This window comes from Zootoca vivipara, chromosome 16, assembly GCF_965207765.1.
Source record: "Zootoca vivipara chromosome 16, rZooViv2.hap1.1, whole genome shotgun sequence".
Taxonomy (NCBI): domain Eukaryota; kingdom Metazoa; phylum Chordata; class Lepidosauria; order Squamata; family Lacertidae; genus Zootoca; species Zootoca vivipara.
Genome location: NC_142599.1, coordinates 11,397,522 through 11,418,304, shown reverse-complemented (window position 1 = coordinate 11,418,304; position 20,783 = coordinate 11,397,522). Strand labels below are relative to the sequence as shown.

Genomic DNA, 20,783 nt, shown 5'->3' with positions numbered 1-20,783 from the left:
GAGAAATATGCTGGTGACTGCACTGTTGGTTTAACCTGCAGGTCCTTAATAAAGTTTGATCCTTAATAAAGTTGTTTTAAGAACTACGAGATACAAGGCGGTGAAAGACAGCGGTGAAAGCTCAGAGAAGATGGCAGAAAGCAAGTGGCATCTAGAATCTGCCAAGGACGCACCACAGCCTGCTCCCTGCCCAAGTTTCATGATCCCCAAGAAGGAAATCACCATGCTTCCCGACATGCAGAAGTGGAAACACTCACAGGCTTATGCAGATTACATGGGCTTCATTCTCAAGTTGAATGAAAGCGTCAAGGGCAAGAAGCTGACCTGCAGTTACAAAGTCTCTGAGCCCATTGAGAAGCTGGTTGATCTCCTAGACACGCTTGACAGATGGATTGATGAAACCCCACCGGAGGAGCAGCCATCTCGCTTTGGGAACAAGGCCTTCCGGAGGTGGTACACCAAACTGGACCAGGGGGCTGAGAACCTAGTGGCCACGGTGGTCCCGAGGGAGCTGTCAGAAGCCGTCTCCGAGGTGGCTGTGTACCTGAAGGAGTCTGTGGGCAACTCTACTCGTATTGACTACGGGACAGGTCACGAAGCAGCGTTTGTCGCCTTCCTCTGCTGCCTTTGCAAAATTGGAGTTCTCCGAGTGGATGACCAGCTTGCTATTGTCTTCAAAGTCTTCAGCAGATATTTGGAAGTCATGCGGAAGCTGCAGAAGACCTACAGAATGGAACCGGCCGGCAGCCGAGGGGTCTGGGGCTTGGATGACTTCCAGTTCCTGCCCTTCATATGGGGCAGCTCACAACTGATAGATCACCCAAACCTGGAGCCTCAACATCTTGTGGACGAGAAGGTGGTGAATGAAAACCACAAGGAATTCATGTTTCTCCAGTGCATCCTATTCACTACAGAAATGAAGACAGGCCCATTTGCTGAGCACTCCAACCAGCTGTGGAACATTAGCGCAGTCCCTTCATGGGCGAAGGTCAACCAAGGCCTCGTTCGCATGTACAAAGCCGAATGCCTGGAGAAGTTCCCTGTGATCCAGCACTTCAAGTTCGGCAGCCTCCTCTCCATCCAGCCTGTTGCATCCTAGGGAGGTTTTGTAAGATATTCTTTCCCCCATTTCTTTCTTTTCTTTTCTTTTTTGAAAAAAGAGGGGGTCAGAAAGCACTGGAGAGAGCAGGGTGAAGGGCCAGAGCTCTCCCCATTCAGCCCCACTCTCAAACTATGCAGCCGATTCATTTCCGCAGGTTATGTTTTTGCAACTTTTGGGGGGAGTGGGGGACAAAAAACCAGGAAGATTTTCCTATTCTCTTAAAGACCCTAACCCCCCCCCCAATATTTTGAAGAAGGGTTCCCTTGGCCAGCTTGCAGAATGGAAGAGTATACCTCCCTGTTAATGTATACACACCATCCTTTGAGGGGGTCTACTTTTGACACTCACGAATGCAACAACCATTAGAGGTGTAACAGCTGCTAAAAATCTGGGCCCTTCTTCTTAGTTCAGTTCCCCCCTTGGACTACTCCTGTTCCTTGGGCATGGTTTCAGTCACCTCTGCTGTCTGTTGCAAACACCCCCTCCCCTCTCCACCCCACCCCACCAGCACATCTAACTCCCCCTTGCCCTAGAACCGCCAACCGGCAAGGCTTTCTCCACATGGCACTCTTTCCTGACTCCTCTGGTTTCCTCTAGCATTGTCAGGAAAAGAAAAGAAATAAGTGCAAGATACATTCCCTCAGTTGTTGTTTTGGACTAGCTGAAATTTGCAAGACAAATTCAAATGCCATCCCATACAGCGCAGAAATGGTTGTGAGCCCTGGCCCTTTGACCTTGCAGCTGCGTGGTGGCAGAGGTTTCTGGGGATGCTTTCATTTCCTCAGTGAAAAACCACCAGGACAGTATCCAGACTTCTCCCACCTAGATGGTACAACCTTTCTACCATCCTCAGAGTCCCTGCAGTACCCCTGTCTCCCCAACCTTGCAGACTAAAATCAGGTGCGGGTCATTTTGCAGTCCAGCCAGCTTCTCTGGGGATGTGGAGCCAGCTTACATAAGACTTCAGTTGTCTGCAGCTCCCCACTGGGACAACACCTTTCTCCAGCAATCTTGGCAGCAGGGAAGACCACTGTCTTCTTAGCGGGCTTGATTTGGATCCTGCTGATTTGAAGGAGGGTGGTACCAAACTTGAAAGGAATGTGGGGAGGAATGGGTAAAGGTAACACTGCCTGAGATGTGACATTACTTTCATGTTTTCTTTGCTTGCGTTTATTTTATGCAATATTTTGTTTTGCCATGCCTTCCCAAAATTATCAAGGCTTTTGACACAAAGAAAGAAATGTCTCGTCTTAAGATGGCTGCTTGATGTGACATGTGGCTTTGCCTATTTGCATGTGAATATATTGATTAAAAGCAATGTGACTAAACAGTGCCGTCCTGTGCTTATTTGCTCAGAAGTTGTGTTAACTGGGACCTAGTCCATAGTCAATGTTTCAAGGATTGTAGCTTTAATTGGGTGGTAGCCCTAAAAAGAATGTGTTGTTAGAGTCCATCTTCTTTCATTGAATGTTACTCTGATCACATTTGGCTGGTCTAGTCCATCAACATTCTAGGCCAGGGGTAGGCAACCTAAGGCCTGGATACAGCCCAATCACCTTCTCATTCCAGCCCACGGATGGTCCGGGAATCAGCGTGTTTTTACATGAATAGTATGTGTCCTTTTATTTAAAATGCATCTCTGGGTTATTTGTGGGGCGTAGGAATTCGTTCATTTCCCCCCTCCCCAATAATCTGGCCCACCACATGGCCTGAGGGACGGTGGACCAGAGCACGGCTGAAGAAGGTTGCTGGCCCCTGTTCTAGGCTGTCCTTATACAGTATTCTTGTTTGCTGTGTTTCTTCAATTTGATGAAAAACAGAAAATCCTTAATAGAAACTTCTTGATTTTGAGAGGTGTGCTGTGTTGTGATGTGTGCAGCACAATCCCATTCTTGTTTACTCAGAAGTATTGAGTTCAGTTGAACTTGTAGAACACATATTTTGGCTCATGATGGAGGGAGAAAACGCAAAGTTGATACTGGAAGATGGATTTTATAAAATGGGAAAATCAGACTTCTCCAAATCTTGTGATGAAGTTCCCAAAAACTTTTTTCAAAAAGTGTTCAAAAATGCATTTAGTAGGAAAAGCATGTACAGAAAAATGTGGATGTTGGAAAAATTAACATATTAAAATGCATTATATTAAGAGACCTGGCTTGCAAAAATTCTGTATAATAGGCAAAATTGCATACATTAAGAGAAACGCACGCAAAAAGTTGTACAAAGTTTTGTGCAGTTTTTTATTTATTTTTAATTACAAACTGTGCAGAAGTGGGGGAAATTGGGGGGGAAATTTATTTACCGTAATTATTCACCTAGATGTATATACTGCTTGTAATAAAGACTCAAAGTGGTTTACGAAAAGAATAAAACAATAAATTTAAAAATCAGTTAAAAAGAATTTTTAACATTAAAAAATAAAAATCAACAAGAAGCTGGAAAGCAGATTAAAACACATCAACATTCTACGTGTCTGGCGACTTTTTTAGAAGGCCCGAAAAGAATATATACAGCGAAGTCGCCTGCCAGAGGTCAGTAGACAGGAAGTGCTTTCTACATTAAAAGATCAGTTTCTTACAAACATGGAACACATATTATGTGGCACATGTAACAGTGCCAGGTCCATATAAGTAGAGTGAGGCACCCCTCGCTTAGATCATAGAATTGTAGAGTTGGAAGGGACTACAAGGGTCAATCTAGTCCAACCCCCTGCAATGCAGGAATCTTTCACCTAATGTGGGGCTCGAACCCATGACCCTGAGATTTAGAGTCTCCTGATCTAAATACGTAAGTTGGGCTATTCTTGTTCTTCTAACCCACTGCTGCATTCAGTACACCCTGCTGTGTCTTCTATCGGGGATGAGAATACCTATTGGGCAGGTTCTCCAAGGCATGCAGTCAAGTCATAGGCCAGAGTCAACCTCCCGTTCTCCGATGAAAGAGGGTGCTTGTATTCGTTGCCCATTGTGCATTCCTCACACCGTTTTCAACACTTGCCTTCTGCCAGGCTCCCCTTGCTTAGCTGAGGAAGATATTTATAAAGTATGTTTCCAACGGCAGCGCTTAGCTGCAAATTAGCTTACATTATTTGCGTGGCGGAGCACGGAATGTCTTGGCTGGCAGAGGAGCGCTCAATTAAGAGGCTAGCATAAATAGTCTTCTGCTCCCGAGGATCTCAGTGGGATCCATGGCGCCATGAGTTGGCTCTTAGAGAGCAGCAGCTGTTGCGATAGCATTCCAAGTCCTAGTAGCTTGGGTGAAGAATGAAGTCCATCTTCAAAGCAGTTCCTTTTTGTCTGGGAGGAAGGGTGAGAAATTAGGAGGCATGATTGCTGTCCCTCGAGATCCCTTTGTCGAGCGGTTTTCTGAAATCCTCTCGTGTTTCAACCATTTGGCATAGTCCCCGATGTTCTGAAGAGCTGGTTTCCAAACTGGCAGCATGTTCAGTAATCTGTGTGCATGCAGTTATGTCACAGAGTTTGCATCTTAGGAGCAAATGCTGAATTGGGAAGCTGTTGTGGATTCTCAAGAGCCTGAGCTTTCATTTAAAGCATAGAGAGAAACTCATGGCCCTCCAGATACTTTCGGATTCCAACTCCCATCAGCCCCAGCTGGCAGTGGGAGTGATGGGAACTGAAGTCCAGCAGCAACTGAAGGACCACAGGTTTCTCCCCCCCCCTTTTTATATGCTTTATTGGTTTCTAAAACTGTAACATAAGTAATCAACAGAAAAGAAAAAGAACAAAGAACTTCTGGACGAAAAAGACGATAGGCTAAAATTCCCAAAAAATGAAGAAATCTGAAATCCGAAATTCAATTTCCAATTGAATGAGACCGCCCAAAAAGATTTTTAAAAATCGGTTTTTCCACAGAACCTTCAAGACTCGAAAAAGATTTGATTCAAATTAAATATAAACCACTCTCTAAAATGTATAGGCTGCTCCTTGACTGGGAGGTCAAGGAGGAAGAAGTCAAATCCATAATGGTGCAGTGGGCCAGGGACTTTGGCTGCAACATCCAAAAGGAGCGGTGGCTAATAGCCTAGAGGACAGGATCACACTTCAAAATGACCTTAACAGATTAGACAACTGGGCCAAAGCAAACAAGATGAATTTTAACAAGGAGAAATGTAAGGTACTACACTTGGGCAAAAAAATGAAAGGCACAAATACAGGATGGGTAACACCTGGCTTGAGAGCAGTACATGTGAAAAGGTTCTAGGAGTTTTGGTAGACCACAAACTTGACATGAGTCAGCAGTGTGATGCAGCAGCTAAAAAAGCCAATGCAATGCTGGGCTGCATCAATAGGAGTATAGCGTCTAGATCAAGGGAAGTAAAAGTACCACTGTATTCTGCTCTGGTCAGACCTCACCTGGAGTACTGTGTCCAGTTCTGGGCACCACAGTTCAAGAAGGAGACTGACAAGCTGGAACGTGTCCAGAGGAGGGCAACCAAAATGGTCAAAGGCCTGGAAACGATGCCTTATGAGGAACAGCTTAGGGAGCTGGGTATGTTTCGCCTGGAGAAGAGAAGGTTAAGGGGTAATATGATAGCCATGTTCAAATATATGAAAGGATGTCATATGGAGGAGGGAGAAAGATTGTTTTCTGCTGCTCCAGAGAAGCAGACACGGAGCAATGGATTCAAACTTCAAGAAAGAAGATTCCACCTAAACATTAGGAAGAACTTCCTGACAGTAAGAGCTGTTCGACAGTGGAATTTGCTGCTGAGTGTGGTGAAGTCTCCTTCTTTGGAGGTCTTTAAGCAGAGGCTTGACAGGCATATGTCAAGAATGCTTTGATAGTGTTTCCTGCTTGGCAGGGGGTTGGACTGGATGGCCCTCGTGGTCTCTTCCAACTCTATGATTCTATGATTCTAGGAATCATGGGAGAGGCTTTGGAGGGAAGATATAAAATTAACGGAAGGACCACAAAGACTAACTGCTGCTTAGTCATACCTGCTTTGCTCCTCCATTGGCAACAATCCATGAATCCTTGGCTCGCTGCAATGTCCCAGCCTAGGATCACAGCTTTTCCCTCCTGAACAAACCGTGCTTGTGAAACCATGGTTTGCTGATCATGGTTTGCTAGGGAGAAGCCAAGGACTATTGGTTTGTTGCTTCTGTTCACAACATGGGTGGAGCAAAGTAGGAGCCGCTGGACAACAGGCACTTGCACATTGTTTGACCCCAGAAGGTCCATCAACAAAATTTATCACTGCAAACTGGGCCTTTGGCTATACATATACGCAATACACACTCCCATGCATACACACACTCTTGCAGACTTTTACCTGGCATTGTCCAGGAGTTCCAAGAAACAAACAAACAAACAAAAAATCAGTGCAGCTTTGAAAAGTTCCACTGTAAAAAAAGTTGATTCCGCCACCTGGAATTTGAAATGATACAGTGCCCTCCTCTCTACAACCTTGGGACTTTTGCCCTTAGCTGCCAAGTATCCCGTTTTTCGCAGGAAACCCCCGGATTTTAACCCGTTTCCCACTGTTCTCCTGAATGGAGAAAAATCCCGGAAATCCCACGGATTTCCTACCTGCCAGGGAGCCTCCATTTTGGGTGCCACGCTTCCCATGTGTGGGCACCAGAAATCGGGCAGAGCAGCACCAGAAGTCGCTTCTACGCATGCCCGGTGGCCATCTTGGTGGTGCCCGCATGGTGGTGGCCGCATAGTGGCCGCCGGGCATGTGTAGAAGCCGGGCATGCGTAGAAGCGACTTCCGGTGCCACTCTGCCCGATTTCCGGTGCCCACACATGGGAAGAGTGGCCCTGGAAGTTGCTTCTATGCAACTTCCGGTGCCGCGCCGCTGCTGATCCCGCATTTTTCAGCGGTAGACTTGGCAGGTATGCTTTTGCCATCTCAATCTCCAGCATGGGTAGGCAGGCCTCATCAGAGAAAGAATGTTCATAAAACCTGGGCTATAACTGACAAGGTCCTGCTATTCTTTCTCACCACCACTCCACTGGAGAATCTTACATTCCTGAATGGATCCACAAGGATGATTTAACATTTATTTTAATAGGATTAAAGTATGGCTAACTAATGATACTGCCCCGCAGGCAAGTATGTATGCCTTGGACACAAGAAAATTCCTGAATAAGTGTAAACATGGGGATGGAAAGACAATTTTGCTGAGATGCACGTCATTAGCAATCATGAATAGTTTTTACTTTGGGGTTTTAGTTTTAGATAGTATGATTATGCCTAGAGTTTTCACAGAGAATTTAAACAGATTTTGGCAAACTTTTTCATTCCTTCTGTTGCCCTCCAGATATTGTTGGACTACAATTCCCATCATCCTGGTCCTTTGACCTTGCTGGATGGGATGATGGGAAGAAGAAGAGTTTGGATTTGATATCCCGCTTTATCACTACCCAAAGGAATCTCAAAGCGGCTAACATTCTCCTTTCCCTTCCTCCTCCACAACAAACACTCTGTGAGGAGAGTGGGGCTGAGAGATTTCAAAGAAGTGTGACTAGCCCACAGCAGCTGCATGTGGAGGAGCGGAGACGCAAACCTGGTTCCCCAGATTACAAGTCTACTGCTCTTAACCACTACACCACACTGGAGGGCCACAGCCTCCCCCATCCCTGTTTTAAGCCATGGTTTGTTTGGGGCTTATGAGTCCTGGCCTTATTAGGAAGAAACAAACCACAACTCCAGTTTCAGACACCACAGGAAGCCAAGCTTAATTGCAGTCTCCTGGGTCGTATCTCCTCCTCGGACTGCAGAATGAACAAAAGTAGGAGTAATTTCGCATCATGAGCTGGCACATCACCCATGCACCATGACAGTAGCCTTGGCTTACCTTGGTGTGCAAATGCAGCCTCTGCTTAAAGGGCGTGAGTGTATAAGAAGCAGAGCCTTCCTCATATAACAACACCTCTGTTTCTTATGGTATGCAATATTTGAAAGCCACTAGCAATGGTGATTTCGTGGGATTCTGCTGATGGGGTGTTAAATTGTGCAACAGCTAACAAAGCTGCCTCTGCCTTCCTCTGTTTCACTGACTCCCGCTGCTGCCCGATCAGAAATGCTGAGTCAGTCCTGTGCTAACAGCTGAAAAGCCGAGTCAGACTGTGGACAACTCCTTCAAGCGTGCCAAGGAGAAGATCTAAGCTTTTAAGGGCCAGTCTGCCTTGATAACTGCATGCTTAGAATTGGCCAGAGACCAAGTTGTCTGTCTGTATAACGGTCAGGGATCTAACAGGGGCATGGAATTAATTTAGCATTCTGGCAGGTAAATGGGGTTAGCATATAAATATGTAACTACCCACCACTGCCACATCAACTGTTAGGCCTCCTGCAGTAGGAAGTGTCTCCAACTGGTGCTTTTGGAAGGAAGACAGGAATCTTGCTTACTTGCCTTTAGAATCGGGCAAAGCGATAGTTAGACCAAATGTTGCAGTTTTGCAAGTCTGGATACTGCACATGCTGGCAGCTATACCAAAACCTGGCATGTTTTTGCTGTAATTGTGATTTTTAGCTCATTTTTTTAAAGTTGCTGTTTTGTTAATGGTGTTTTATAGATTGTAATTGTTTGATTGATTTGTTAATTGTTTTAAATGATTTATGCCAGGCATAGGCAAACTACGGCCCTCCAGCTGTTTGTGGACTACAATTCCCATCATCCTTGACCACTGGTCCTGTTAGCTAGGGATGATGGGAACTGTAGTCCCAAACACCACTTTGGGATTCATTTGAATGAAACTACTGTACAATAGAAAGACAAAAAATAAAATAAAATAGTCATGTTCATCCTCCAACCGGGAAAGCTTTTTTTTTGCTGTCAAGCTACATCAGGAGCATTATGGATAAAGGTTTTAACCCTTTCTCACCAAACTCTGCATTCTCACATTTTATTTTATTTTCTACCAGGCCATCTCCTGTAATTTCGCCAAATTTGGCCCTATCAGGACTTTTGGTGTTGCTTGCTTGCTTGTTTTACACTACAGTGGCATACACATCTGTGACAGCAATGAAGTGTGTATACAAATTTCAGGCTAGTCAACCCATGATGCAGTGTGAATGCAGTATGACAGCATGTGGAACTCCTGGAAAAGCAGTCACTGAATGGATGGTGCAGAAACTCTCTCCCCAATGAATAAAAATCTGAATTCATGGCTCAGTGGCCATGGAATCTTGACCGACTGTTTTGATGTGGATGCAGGATGCAGGGAAATGCAAGGGAGTATCATCGAGAGGGGGTTGGCTGGCCGACTCGGAACAGTGAACGGGAAAACTTCACATTGCAATGTTTTGTTGCAGCCCCCCGCTCCCCCCCCCGACTCATAAGATCTCTAAATCGGCTTCAACCAAAGTACTTCTGCTCAACAAATTGGGCCATTGCCGCGATTGCCGCAGGGTTGCAGGGTTGCAAAACGTTGCTAAATTTGAAGGCATTTCTTGGCATTTTGCTGTCACATTAAGGTCACAGCTGCCACAGCAGTTTAGTAGCATAACTGCAGCATACATGCCCTTAAAATAACACATCTCTTCAAAATGTGGTGCATTGCAGCAGTCTAGTACAGTGGTACCTCTATAGTTACAAACTTCATTCGTTCCAGAGGTCCGTTCTTAACCTGAAATTGCTGCTCTAAGCAGGTGGTATCCTGTGGCATTCTGCTTCTTAAAACCAGAAGGTTGTGTTCATAACCTCTAGTTATGAACTTTATTCGTTCCGGAGGTCCGTTCTTAACCTGAAACGGTTCTTAACTAGAGGCATGCTTTCGCTTGGGGGTCAGCAACCTTTTTCAGCCGTGTGGTGGGCCGGACTATATTTTTTGGGGGGGGGGGGGATGAACCAATTCCTATGCCCCACAAATAACACAGAGATGCATTTTAAATTAAAGCACACATTCCACTCATGTAAAAACACACTGATTCTTGGACCGTCCGTGGACCGGATTGAGAAGGCGATTGGGCCGCATCCGGCCCTGGGCCTTAGGTTGCCTACCCCTGCTTTCTCCAATGGGGCCTCTTGCTGCCGCTGCGCCGCTGCGCCGCCGGCACACGATTTCTGTTCTCAACCTGGGGCAAAGTTCTCAACTCCAAGGTAACTCTTCCAGGTTAGCGGAGTTTGTAACCTGAAGCTTTTGTAACCTGAGTTGTTTGTAACTCGAGGTACCACTGTATTCTTAATTACCTCAAGCAGTTTGGGAGCAGCCTTAGGGGGTTGTGGGTCCCGGTGCAAGCAGGATAGGATTTCCTCAGCACGTGATTGGATGATACTTTCATGGGGGGCAGGGGCGAGAGCAGAAAAAGCGTTAAGGGTCTCCACTGAAATTCATGTAGGCTGGTGAAATCATTTCGAACCAGTAGAAGGTCCAATAGGATTTCCAGTGGACAGGAGGTGGGGTTTTCCAGGCCCAACTTAGTCCTTTGCCCCTGTTCACAACTAGTGAAAGCATGTGTGTCCTTTATGGGCACAGTTACCCCATTCAGGACCAGGGAGTCCCCCATACCTGCCCTCCCTTTGTCCCCCCCAGAGACAATGCTTCTGTCTTGTTGGGATTCAACCTCAGTCTGTGGACCGCCAATGGATGCTAAAAAGGTAGGAGAAATGGCACCTGCCTTTCAGGGGAAGGAATTCCACCGGTACCGGTTGCCACAACTCTAAAGGCCTGATTCCTTTTCTGATAAGATGGTATCTGCAGGAGGTCCTCGCTTGCAGAACACAGTGATCAAGGTAAAAAAAAATTCCTTCAGTAGCACCTTAAAGACCAACTAAGTTTTTATTTTGGTATGAGCTTTCGTGTGCATGCACACTTCGTCAGATACACTGAAACAGAATCCACCAGACCCTTGTGTATATTCAGAGGGTGGTGGTGATGGGAATGGGTGATGGGCTGATAGGAGTGGTAAACCTGTGGATGACTGTTAACAACTGTTAATGACTGCAGTTGGTCTTGGGGGGGGGAGCAAGGGCTGAGGTGCTAAGGAAAGCTTGATCATGTATAATGAGATAAGAATCCTATGTCTCTGTTCATTCCAGGTGGCTCCATGGTTTTAAGCTTGCTAATGAGTTGCAATTCAGCAACTTCTCTTTCCAGTCTGTTTCTGAAATTTTTCTGTAATAAAACAGCTGCTTTGAGATCTTGTATAGAATGTCCTGGGAGACTGAAGTGTTCTCCTACTGGTTTTTTATTTTTTTATTTTGTTTCGACTCAGACCAACACGGCTACCTACCTGTAAACAGTGATCAAGGGTTATATAAAAGAGTGGGGCAATATTTCAGGTGTCCTGGTCCCATAGCACTTTGCACACCAGTCATCAGCACCTTGAACTTAGCCCGGTAGCTACAACACACAGTGCCATTTAGCTTTTCAGGCACTTTGCTACACAATGAAGCACTCCAGGTGTTTCCGGAATTGAATAAAAGAGCCCAATCCTAATTGCTGTTTATTTGGAAGTCTCATTGTTCTTGCTGCTTAGGATGGCAGCCAAAAATCACACCACATGTTCAAACGTTTTGAAAATGCAGGGTGGGGGTTGAAGGGAGAGGAAGAAGAAGATAGGCTAAAGGAAAACGGAACACTGGACCTCATTGCGTAAACTTCTGAAGCTGCCTTTTTCCTGAATTAGGAACAAGAGCGGGGGTGGGTGGGTGGGTGGGTGAGTGGGTGCTTGTCATGGGCAAACTTCCAGATGACCTGTTTATTGAGCATTCATCCTGATCTGCCTGCACAAAGTGCAAGTGGTAGATACACCATGCCCAGTCCCATGGGCGTAGGCAGGGGGGCAGTTGCCCCCCCCTAGAAGCAGGGCTGCTAGTGGCTGTGGGGCGGGTGGAGGGAAAGCCCCAGAGCCGCGCAAAGCGTTTGGCTGGCTTTCCTTCCGCCCGCCCCACAGCCAGCCAGGGAGAAGTGAGACGTCCCTTCTAGCCGGCTGGCTGTGGGGCGGGTGGAGGGAAAGCTTTGCGCGGCTCTGGGGCTTTCCCTCCACCCGCCCCACAGCCAGCCAGCTAGAAGGGACGTCTCCCTTCTCCCTTGCTGGCTGTGGTGTGGGTGGAGGGAAAGCCAGCTTTCCCTCCACCCGCCCCCGGCGATCGCGGAGGGGGTCGGAGCAGCCCGATTTCAGGCTGATCCTGGCGCCCCGTCGCCCCTGAACGACCATGGCTTTCCTTGCCCCACTGTGGCCCCGCCCCTTGCCCCCCCTAATTTTGATCCTGGCTACGTCCCTGCGGCCGGTCCTTTATTGAGCATTCATTCTGATTTGTTTAGCGTGTAGAATGAGCTTTCATTCCACACCAATCCTGATTTGCTTGTGGGGTATTTACATGTCTTCTTCCTCCAGGCTGGCTCCAAACTGCCAGTGGCTCGCAGGAGGGATTACAAGTATTAACCAGAATGTTTAGGTTCCTTGGATTCTGCCATAGGGTGAAGGTCCGCCCCCCCCCCATTGCATCTAGCTCTACTGTTTTATCCCTGCAGAACTGACCCTACCATTGGGCAGCTTGAGGCACCACCTCAAGTGGCAGGTGCCAGGAGAGTGGGAGTCAGTGCCGAGATGCTTGTGGGCAGAGCTGGTGTGAGCCCACCCAGCCTGCCAGGTGCCTCCTATGGCAGCCTGTTCTCCTCAGCAGAGATGGACAACACTGTCCTGTTGTCAGTTCTTGAAGCTGCCAGTCTCCAGCCAGCTTCTACATACACAGAATGATGTGGAGAGGGGCCACCCATATTGCCCTTTTTCTAAGGCAGCAAAATGGCTTGGGCCAGCCCTGCAATTCTCAGGCTGGCTACATTTGGGTGGTACAGCCAGTGCCAGATTTATGTATAAGCTAAACAAGCTATAGCTTAGGGCCCCACTCTCTTGGGGGCCACCCAAAAAAATAAAGGAAAAAAAACCTGGATGTAATTTTTTATCTCCTAAGATAAAAAACAAATAAAATGAAACCTACATACAGCAACAGTGTTTTGTGTTGTATAAGCTCCTATGGTGTAAGTAATGGGCCCCGCCTGCTAGCCTGCTCCCTAAAATATCACTGGTTTGCTCATTTCTATATATAGGGACCCAGGTGGCGCTGTGGGTTAAACCACAGAGTCTAGGGCTTGCTGATCAGAAGGTCGGCGGTTCGAATCCCTGCAACGGGGTGAGCTCCCGTTGCTCGGTCCCAGCTCCTGCCCACCTAGCAGTTCGAAAGCACATCAAAGTGCAAGTAGATAAATAGGTACCACTCCGGTGGGAAGGTAAACGGCGTTTCCGTGCACTGCTCTGGTTTGCCAGAAGCAGCTTTGTCATGCTGGCCACATGACCCGGAAGCTGTCTGCGGACCAACGCTGGCTCCCTCGGCCTATAGAGCGAGGTGAGCGCCGCAACCCCAGAGTCGGACACGACTGGACCTGATGGTCAGGGGCCCCTTTACCTTTACCTTTATATATAGGGTGCCTACATTCTACATGGACTGGTTGTAACAATTGCTTTGATAAGATACATGTTTTGTTATGTGCAAAATAGATAGCTATTAGGTGCATAAATTGCCATATAGCATATATTCAGCACAAAAAGCAGTGACAATTTGTTGTTGACAAAGGTCAGCTGGACCTATAAAGGGCCCCATTACCTTCAGTAGCTTAGGGCCTCATCAAACCTAAATCCGGCCCTTCCTTGGCTTGGAGAAAGCTTCCTAGGACCACATTTGAGAAGCCTCTGATTTCATCAGGAGCGCTTATGATACACGAGAGCAGTACTCAACAGCTTTTAACTGTGGAGTATGTCCACTCACTTCAGCGGCATTGTGCTTGAGAAGCTGTTCTGGAGATCGCAGTATAGATTTTGCAGGCTCCTAAGTAGATATTTATGTGATGCAAAGCCTTTGAGCTGCAGAGGGGGTTGTGGAGAAGGCGGGGGGGGGGGAAGAGAAATGATGGGAGTAGTTCTTTTATTTTTAATTATTGTTTACATTTCCCTCTTACCACCCTATACTTTTTATATCTGCCTCTCTCTCTCCCTCTCCCTTTCTGCAGCAAGGCAATCCAACATCCTCTAATTTTAAACAGGGGACCACAGAAAGCAGTGGCTGACATAACACGAAAAATTGCAGATGTTTCAGAGTTCAGAGCAGGAAACAGACAGCTCGTTTTTCCATAGCTCAAGGCCAAGTTCAGTATTGGGCATAGAGCAGTTAGTGGAACAGAATGGTCTGGAATAAGGCACATTTCCCAGCATCCATGCAGTCCTTTTGGGGTTTGCTGCTTACACATTGTGAACAAAGAGGAAATGTGCCATCAAACAGGAGGACAAGCGAGGACACTTTCTTGCATCAGTAAAAATTTAGAAATAATCCACTATAATTGTTCCCATTTTTAGAATTTGCAAATTTAATAAAGGAAAAGAAGGGGGGAGGAATTGAGTAACACAAAATACTTATTTATTGCACTGATATCCCATTTTTTTCTCCAAGGAGTTTGAGGTTCTTCCTCTACCTGTTTTATCCTTACACTAACCCTGTGAGGTAGGTTAGTCTGAGAAATGTTGACTGGCCCAAGGTCACCTAGTGAGCTTTATGGGTGAGTGGAGACTAAAGCCCCTGTCTCCCAGGTCTCAGGTAAAGGTATAGGTAATGGACCCCTGGACGGTTAAGTCTAGTCCAAGGCGACTATGGGGTTGCAACGCTCATCTCGCTTTCAGCGCGAGGGAGACGGTGTTTGTCCACAGACAGCTTTCGAATCATGTGTCCAGCAGGAATAACCGTGTCAGGCGCAACGGAACACTGTGACAGAAACCAGAGCGCATGGAAACACCGTTTACCTTCCTGCCACAGTGGTACCTATTTATCTACTTGCACTGGCATGCTCACCCCGTAGCAGGGATTCGAACTGCCGACCTTCCAATCGGTAAGCCCAAGAAGCTCAGTGGTTTAGACTACGGCGCCACCCGCGTCTCAGACCAACACTCTAACCACTACACCACACTGTCTCCAGGAAAAATGAAACTTGCATCTTAATATAAGCCCTCCAAATGTCCAGATAGGTGTTAACAAAAAACTGACGTCTATGTGAAGTATGTTTAAATGTAGCCAGGGCCATAAGGTACTCGGTCGGACCATTGTGCAATGGACAGTGCTTATTTATCCTTCCAGACTCAAAGTATACCGTATACCGTATTTTTCCGTGTATAAGACGCCACCTATTTTTGGGGACTCCAAATTAAGAAAACATCCCTCAGCACTACCTGTGTATAAGACGAGCCCCAATTTTAAACCTATTTTTTTGGTTAAAAAAACCCTAGTCTTATACATGGAAAAATATGATAAGTCTCTTGGCAACCATATAAAGTAGGACACATGGCTAGAGAACTTGGTGTGGGCAAATGGGGGCATCCATTCTGATGGTGTTCAGTGCATCTGTGTTTCTACAGATCTACTGGGGAAGTGTGTATAAAATGCATATATTTTGTGAAAACAATGTACAGAAATGCATTATATTATGGGAAATCGCTTGCAAAAACATATAACTTGGAGAATATACACTCTAAATTGCTGATAAATTTTCATTAGGGCTTGAAAAACAGCAACGATGCAAACTGATGCAAATAAGTGGGAAACTAAGAATCTGAAAGAATTTTAAAAAAACGCATAGGTGCCAACTCCCAGATTGAAAAATCCGGGATCGGCACCGGAAGTCGCGCTGTGGCCATTTTGGAACTGGGCAGAGCAGCACCGAAAGTCACTTCTACGCATGCTCTGCCCATTTCCAAAATGGCCGCAGCGCCAGAAAACGCTTATGCGCATTTCCGGAGACTCCAGACATGCGCAGAAGGAGCCTCCCCAGGCCGGTAAGAATCCAGGGGATTTACGGGGTTTTTAAAAATCCGGGCTGCCAGCAGGAAACGGTTGAAAAAACGGGGGTTTCCCGGGGAATACGGGAGACTTGGCAGCTATGAAAATGACAGATTTGTTGATCCCTCTTGCTGCCTTGTATTGATGCATAGCAGGTCTGGACAACTTTTGTCCCTCCATAAATTAGAACAGGCACCCCCCCCAACCTGCGGCCCTCCAGATGTTTTGGCCTACAATTCCCATGATCCCTAGCTAGGGTGGTCAAGGATGATGGGAATTGTAGTCCAAAACATCTGGAGGGCTGAAGGTTGGGGGTGCATGTGTTAGAATCACATAATTACAAAGTTGGAAAGCACCCCAAGGGTCATTCAGTTCAAACATCCTGCAACGTGGGAGTCATAGCTAAAGAATTCCCTTTAGATGGCCATCCAAATTCTGTTTAAAAACCTCAAATGAAGAAGACTCCCCCACCTCCTGAGGTAGCCCATTTCACTACCAAACAGCTCTTGCTATCAGAAAGTTCTTCCCAATGTTTTTCATTGGAATTTCCTTTCTTGTAGTTTGAATTCATTAGCTCGGGTCATATACTCTGGAGCAACAGAAAACACGCTTGCTCCATCTTCTATGTGGCAACCCTTCAGATCTTTGAAGATGGCTATCGTATCACCTCTCAGTGTTCTATTTTCCAAGCTAAACACACCAAACTGTTCCTCATAAGGCTTGGGTTTCCAGACCTTTTATCAACACGGCCACCGTCTTCTGCACACTTGTTGCAGAAATACAACTCCCATCAGCCCCAGCAAGCACGGCCAATGACCAGGAATAAATAGGAGCTGAAGTTCAGCAGCATCTGGAGGGCCAATATCTTCTCTGTCCCTGTTTTACAGTACTGTGTGTATGTCTTTATTGCATTGCATGTTTTGTTGTGCACCATTTTTATATTCTACATGGGTGGGTGGTACTGTATATCAGGCATGTCCAACAGGTAGATCGTGATGTACCAGTAGATCACTGGATGTCAGTGGTAGATCACTGGTAGATCACCGGCTCCCCCCCAAGAAGCCCTGCACCCCTAAAAAACGGGGCTTTCCTCCCTAAAAAAAAGCTCAATAACTTTGACCTGAATCCCAAAAAAGGGGGTAGATCACTGCCAGTTTTTAACTCTGTGAGTAGATCGCAGTCTCTTGGAAGTTGGCCACCCCTGCTGTATATGATTGCTTTTATAATGAATAGATGGATGGATGGATGGAATGGAATGGAATACCTCGTGTAGTCCTACCACCATAAAAGCTCTCCTCAACACCCCTCCAACCTAAAATGGCTCAACAGGGGAATAACAATTGGTTTCTCCTGCTGTGGAGGCTAAGACCCATGGATTCAAGTCAGAAGAAATTAGATTCTGACTAAACCTCAAGAAGAACTTTCTGACAGTAAGAGCTGTTTGACAGTGGAACGGACTCCCTTGGAAGGTGGTAGACTCTTCTTCATTGAGAGTTTTTAAGCAGACGTTGGATGGCCAACTGTAATGGATGCTCTAGCTGAGATTCCTGCTTTGCAGAGGTTTGGACTAGATCACCCTTGTGGGTCCCTTCCGACTTTACGATTCTATGATTCTTGCGTATTTGTCTGTATCATTTTGTGCCTGGGATCGTACTTCTTGAAAAGTCATCCTGGGAGCAGCACGTATTTAGCTGCGGTCATGCTTGGCCCGGTTCACTTTTCTTATGAGGTCTGCCGTCATTTGCATCCTGGGACGTTTAGTTAATGAAACAACTTCTCGCCAGATACAGGTCCCACCCAGCCTTGAGGGGAGAGGCACGCCGCCAGGGTTTGCAGCCAGCAATGCCAAGTATTGCGTTTTAATCACTAGATTAAGTTTTCTCCCTAATGCTTTCCCTTTTCGCTATCGCCAAGCATGTCATGTTATAAAACAGTAACGTTTGTTAAACAAGGCCTGGCTGGCACCGGCAAACCCCCTTGCCCCCGGCTGTGTCGATAGCGGAGTGAACATTTGGCTTGACAGGCTGCCAATATAGACTCCCTGGAAATCAAATTGGGCCGGTGGAGCGGGGGGGTAGTTGGGAGAGAACAGGCTTGTCTGTGGATGTACAAAACGCAGAGAGCAGCAGAATGAACATAGGAGATGGAGAACAAAGGGTGACAAGCTAAAGACACAGAGCGTGATCTAGCCAAAAGTTACGCACAAACGTTTTTTAGTCCTCTTAATTTCAGTAAGTGTGCGCAGAAAATCTATCCTCCATCTCCATATTATTCCAGTAAAACAGATTGCTCACTTGAAGGGAAAGCCCAGTCTTGTGCAATTTTTCCATTCATGGGATCACATTTTTCCAAACAAGTCATGCAGTGAGCAACAAGGATTTTTTATTTTGATTTTTGCGGACTGACCTTCTGTCTGTAAACTTGGATGTCCTTGCTTCTAAGTTGGTGTGCACAGACCAGATTGTAGCCTTAATTAAGTTTCTTTCTGAACTTACCTAATTGGGTTGGAGGAAAGGTCACTGCAAACACAAATGTAAGTGATTCCCCCACCCAAAATCATATTGCCTACTGGAAATAAAACCACAGTTCTGACAAAATATATACAATTGTCTAATATGCAACGCTTTCTTTGCAAAGTTCTTAGCATTTGTGCTCATAAGGTAGTATTCTAGCTGTAGAGTGTCAAAGCACTTCACATAGAGGCCTGTGTGCACACCAAAGATTTAAAGCAGGTGGCTTTAAATCCTGGGAACAGTTGTTTGTTAAGGGTGCTGGGGAACACCAGCTCTTTGAGGGGTAAACTACAGTTCCCATGATTTTTCAGGTGAAGCCATATATGATGCATGTGCATGCCTTAATGTGGAGAACTCTCTTCTTGTAACCCTTTAAAGTAGGGTAGGTCTATAGCCTGATAGCAAACTCGGTTCTTCTTCTAAAGTAGATCTTTCTGTAGTAAAAAAAATAAAAATAAAAACCACCTTCCATGCACATGGTATTTGCAGGTTGCAGGATTGCAATTAAAAAATAATATTTTCGAGCAGAAAGAAAACCTCAGGTTGGGGGAAATCCCTAAATAACCTAATGAGGACTCTGCGTGCTCATTGGCCACAGAATACTGGCTGATAGTTATGGGGTGGAGGCGGTGCCGGATTTATGTACGGTGGTACCGCGTGTTGCGTAACCTCCCGGTTATGGAATCTTCGGGTTATGGCTGCGGCAAACCCAGAAGTGGGTTTGCCGCTTGTGCGTGCACAGAAGTGCTCTGCGGTGCCACGCACGTGCGCAGAAGTGGTCCTCCGGTTACAGAATTTTCGGGCCTCCAGAACGGATCCCGTTCGTAACCGGAGGTACCACTGTATAAGCTAAACAATCTATAGCTTAGGGCCCCACTCTCTTGGGGGCCCCCCAAAAATAAAAAAAAACACCTGGATGTAGATTTCCAAAATACAATATAAAAAAAACAAATCAAATAAAACCTACATAAAGCAACAGAGTTTTGTGTTGTGTAGGCTCCTATGATGTAAGTAATGGGCCCCTGCCTGCTAGCCTGCTCCCTAAAATATCACTGGTTTGCTCATTTCTATATATAGGGTGCCTACATTCTGCATGGACTGGTTGCATGGCAACAGGTGCAAATGGCTTTAGATAACTATTAGGTCCATAAATTACCATATATCATATATTCAGCACACAAAAAAGCGACAATTTGTTGTTGACAAAGGACAGCTGGACATATAAAGGGCCCCATTACCTTCAGTAGCTTAGGGCCTCATCAAACCTAAATCCGGCCCTGGGTGGAGGTAATGGAAAACTGAGGGAAGAAGGAATGGAACACAGTAACTTGTAAGAGGGCATGGAAGGCTGGCTGGCTGGCACCCTGATCTCAAGCTCTCCACACAACAACATTTTGTTGCAGGACCACTTGTTATCCCTGTATTGGTGATTGTGAGGATGTGGTCTGTCGTCATTTGATTCTTTTAAAATAATTTTTATCTTGCCTTTAGATCAAGTAATTATAAATGTGGTTTACGGCAGATTGCACCAATACATGCACAAAAAAACTCAAAGCCCGTATAACCCAGGAGCCCTCAGCTCCTTGGCTAATGGATGAGGCCAGTGTGGGCTTCCTTTCAGCTCTGCGGTCGCACGGCAACTGGCAAATGGAGCTGAGTGTTCATTCTAGCAGAGAGGGGGAAGCAAGCTCCCTACAGATGCTCCTTTTCTGGATGATGGATGAGATTAGGCTGGCTTCCTTCCTGTGATGTTTTTTTTCTGGGAGTCAAGAAGTATAACCCTATGGCAGAGGTGCTATCCTTCCAAAATAATAATAATCCTGATTCACTGTACCATCTGTTAGGCACTATGCTACACTTACCTTTGTAGATTCTTATAGGTTCGTTAGTGGTACCTTTGTGGAGATTAAGAGCCCAGGTCCGTTAAGGAACTTAATGGCTAAGGAGGGACTTACTTCTGGGTCTCCCTTATACACTCTATACTTATACACACTTAACCATCAGCTGTGGGTCTATTTTGATTAAAACTCAGTTGAATTGCAACTCAAAATAAACCGAGCCGTAATTATGGATCTATTAAGTGTGACTTAATTTATCGGATCCCTGTTAAGGGAAGCTTTTAATGTTTGATGTTTTGTTTTGTCCCTTTATATTTTGTTGGAAGCTGCCCAGAATGGCTGGGGTAACCCAGTTAGGGTATAAGCAATAAATTGTTGTTGTTGTTGTTACTCAGAGCAGGGCTGGCCCAACGTTTTGGTTCTTGAGGTGAACCACAAAATAATGTGGAACATCAGGAACAAGGAAGGGTATAAAGATCTGGGAGGAGACCAGCAGTGCCTCCTATTGGCCAAGAGCTGTCACTGTCATTGTGGCA

At 46.0% G+C, this 20,783-nt stretch overlaps 1 protein-coding gene and 1 pseudogene across 5 annotated transcripts in view; both read left to right on the top strand.

Moving 5' to 3' along the window:
• The window catches only part of LOC148683092 (serine/threonine-protein phosphatase 2A activator pseudogene), a 52,437-nt pseudogene extending 50,007 nt beyond the window's left edge, over nucleotides 1-2,430 (top strand). For both annotated transcript variants that reach the window (XR_015947427.1, XR_015947428.1), the window contains exon 2: nucleotides 42-2,430. The product of XR_015947427.1 is annotated as a serine/threonine-protein phosphatase 2A activator pseudogene, transcript variant X1 (transcript). The remainder of the gene's footprint in view (nucleotides 1-41) is intronic.
• The window catches only part of ZDHHC8 (zDHHC palmitoyltransferase 8), a 126,133-nt gene that overhangs the window by 50,851 nt on the left and 54,499 nt on the right, over nucleotides 1-20,783 (top strand). The gene's annotated exons all lie outside the window — the stretch shown is intronic.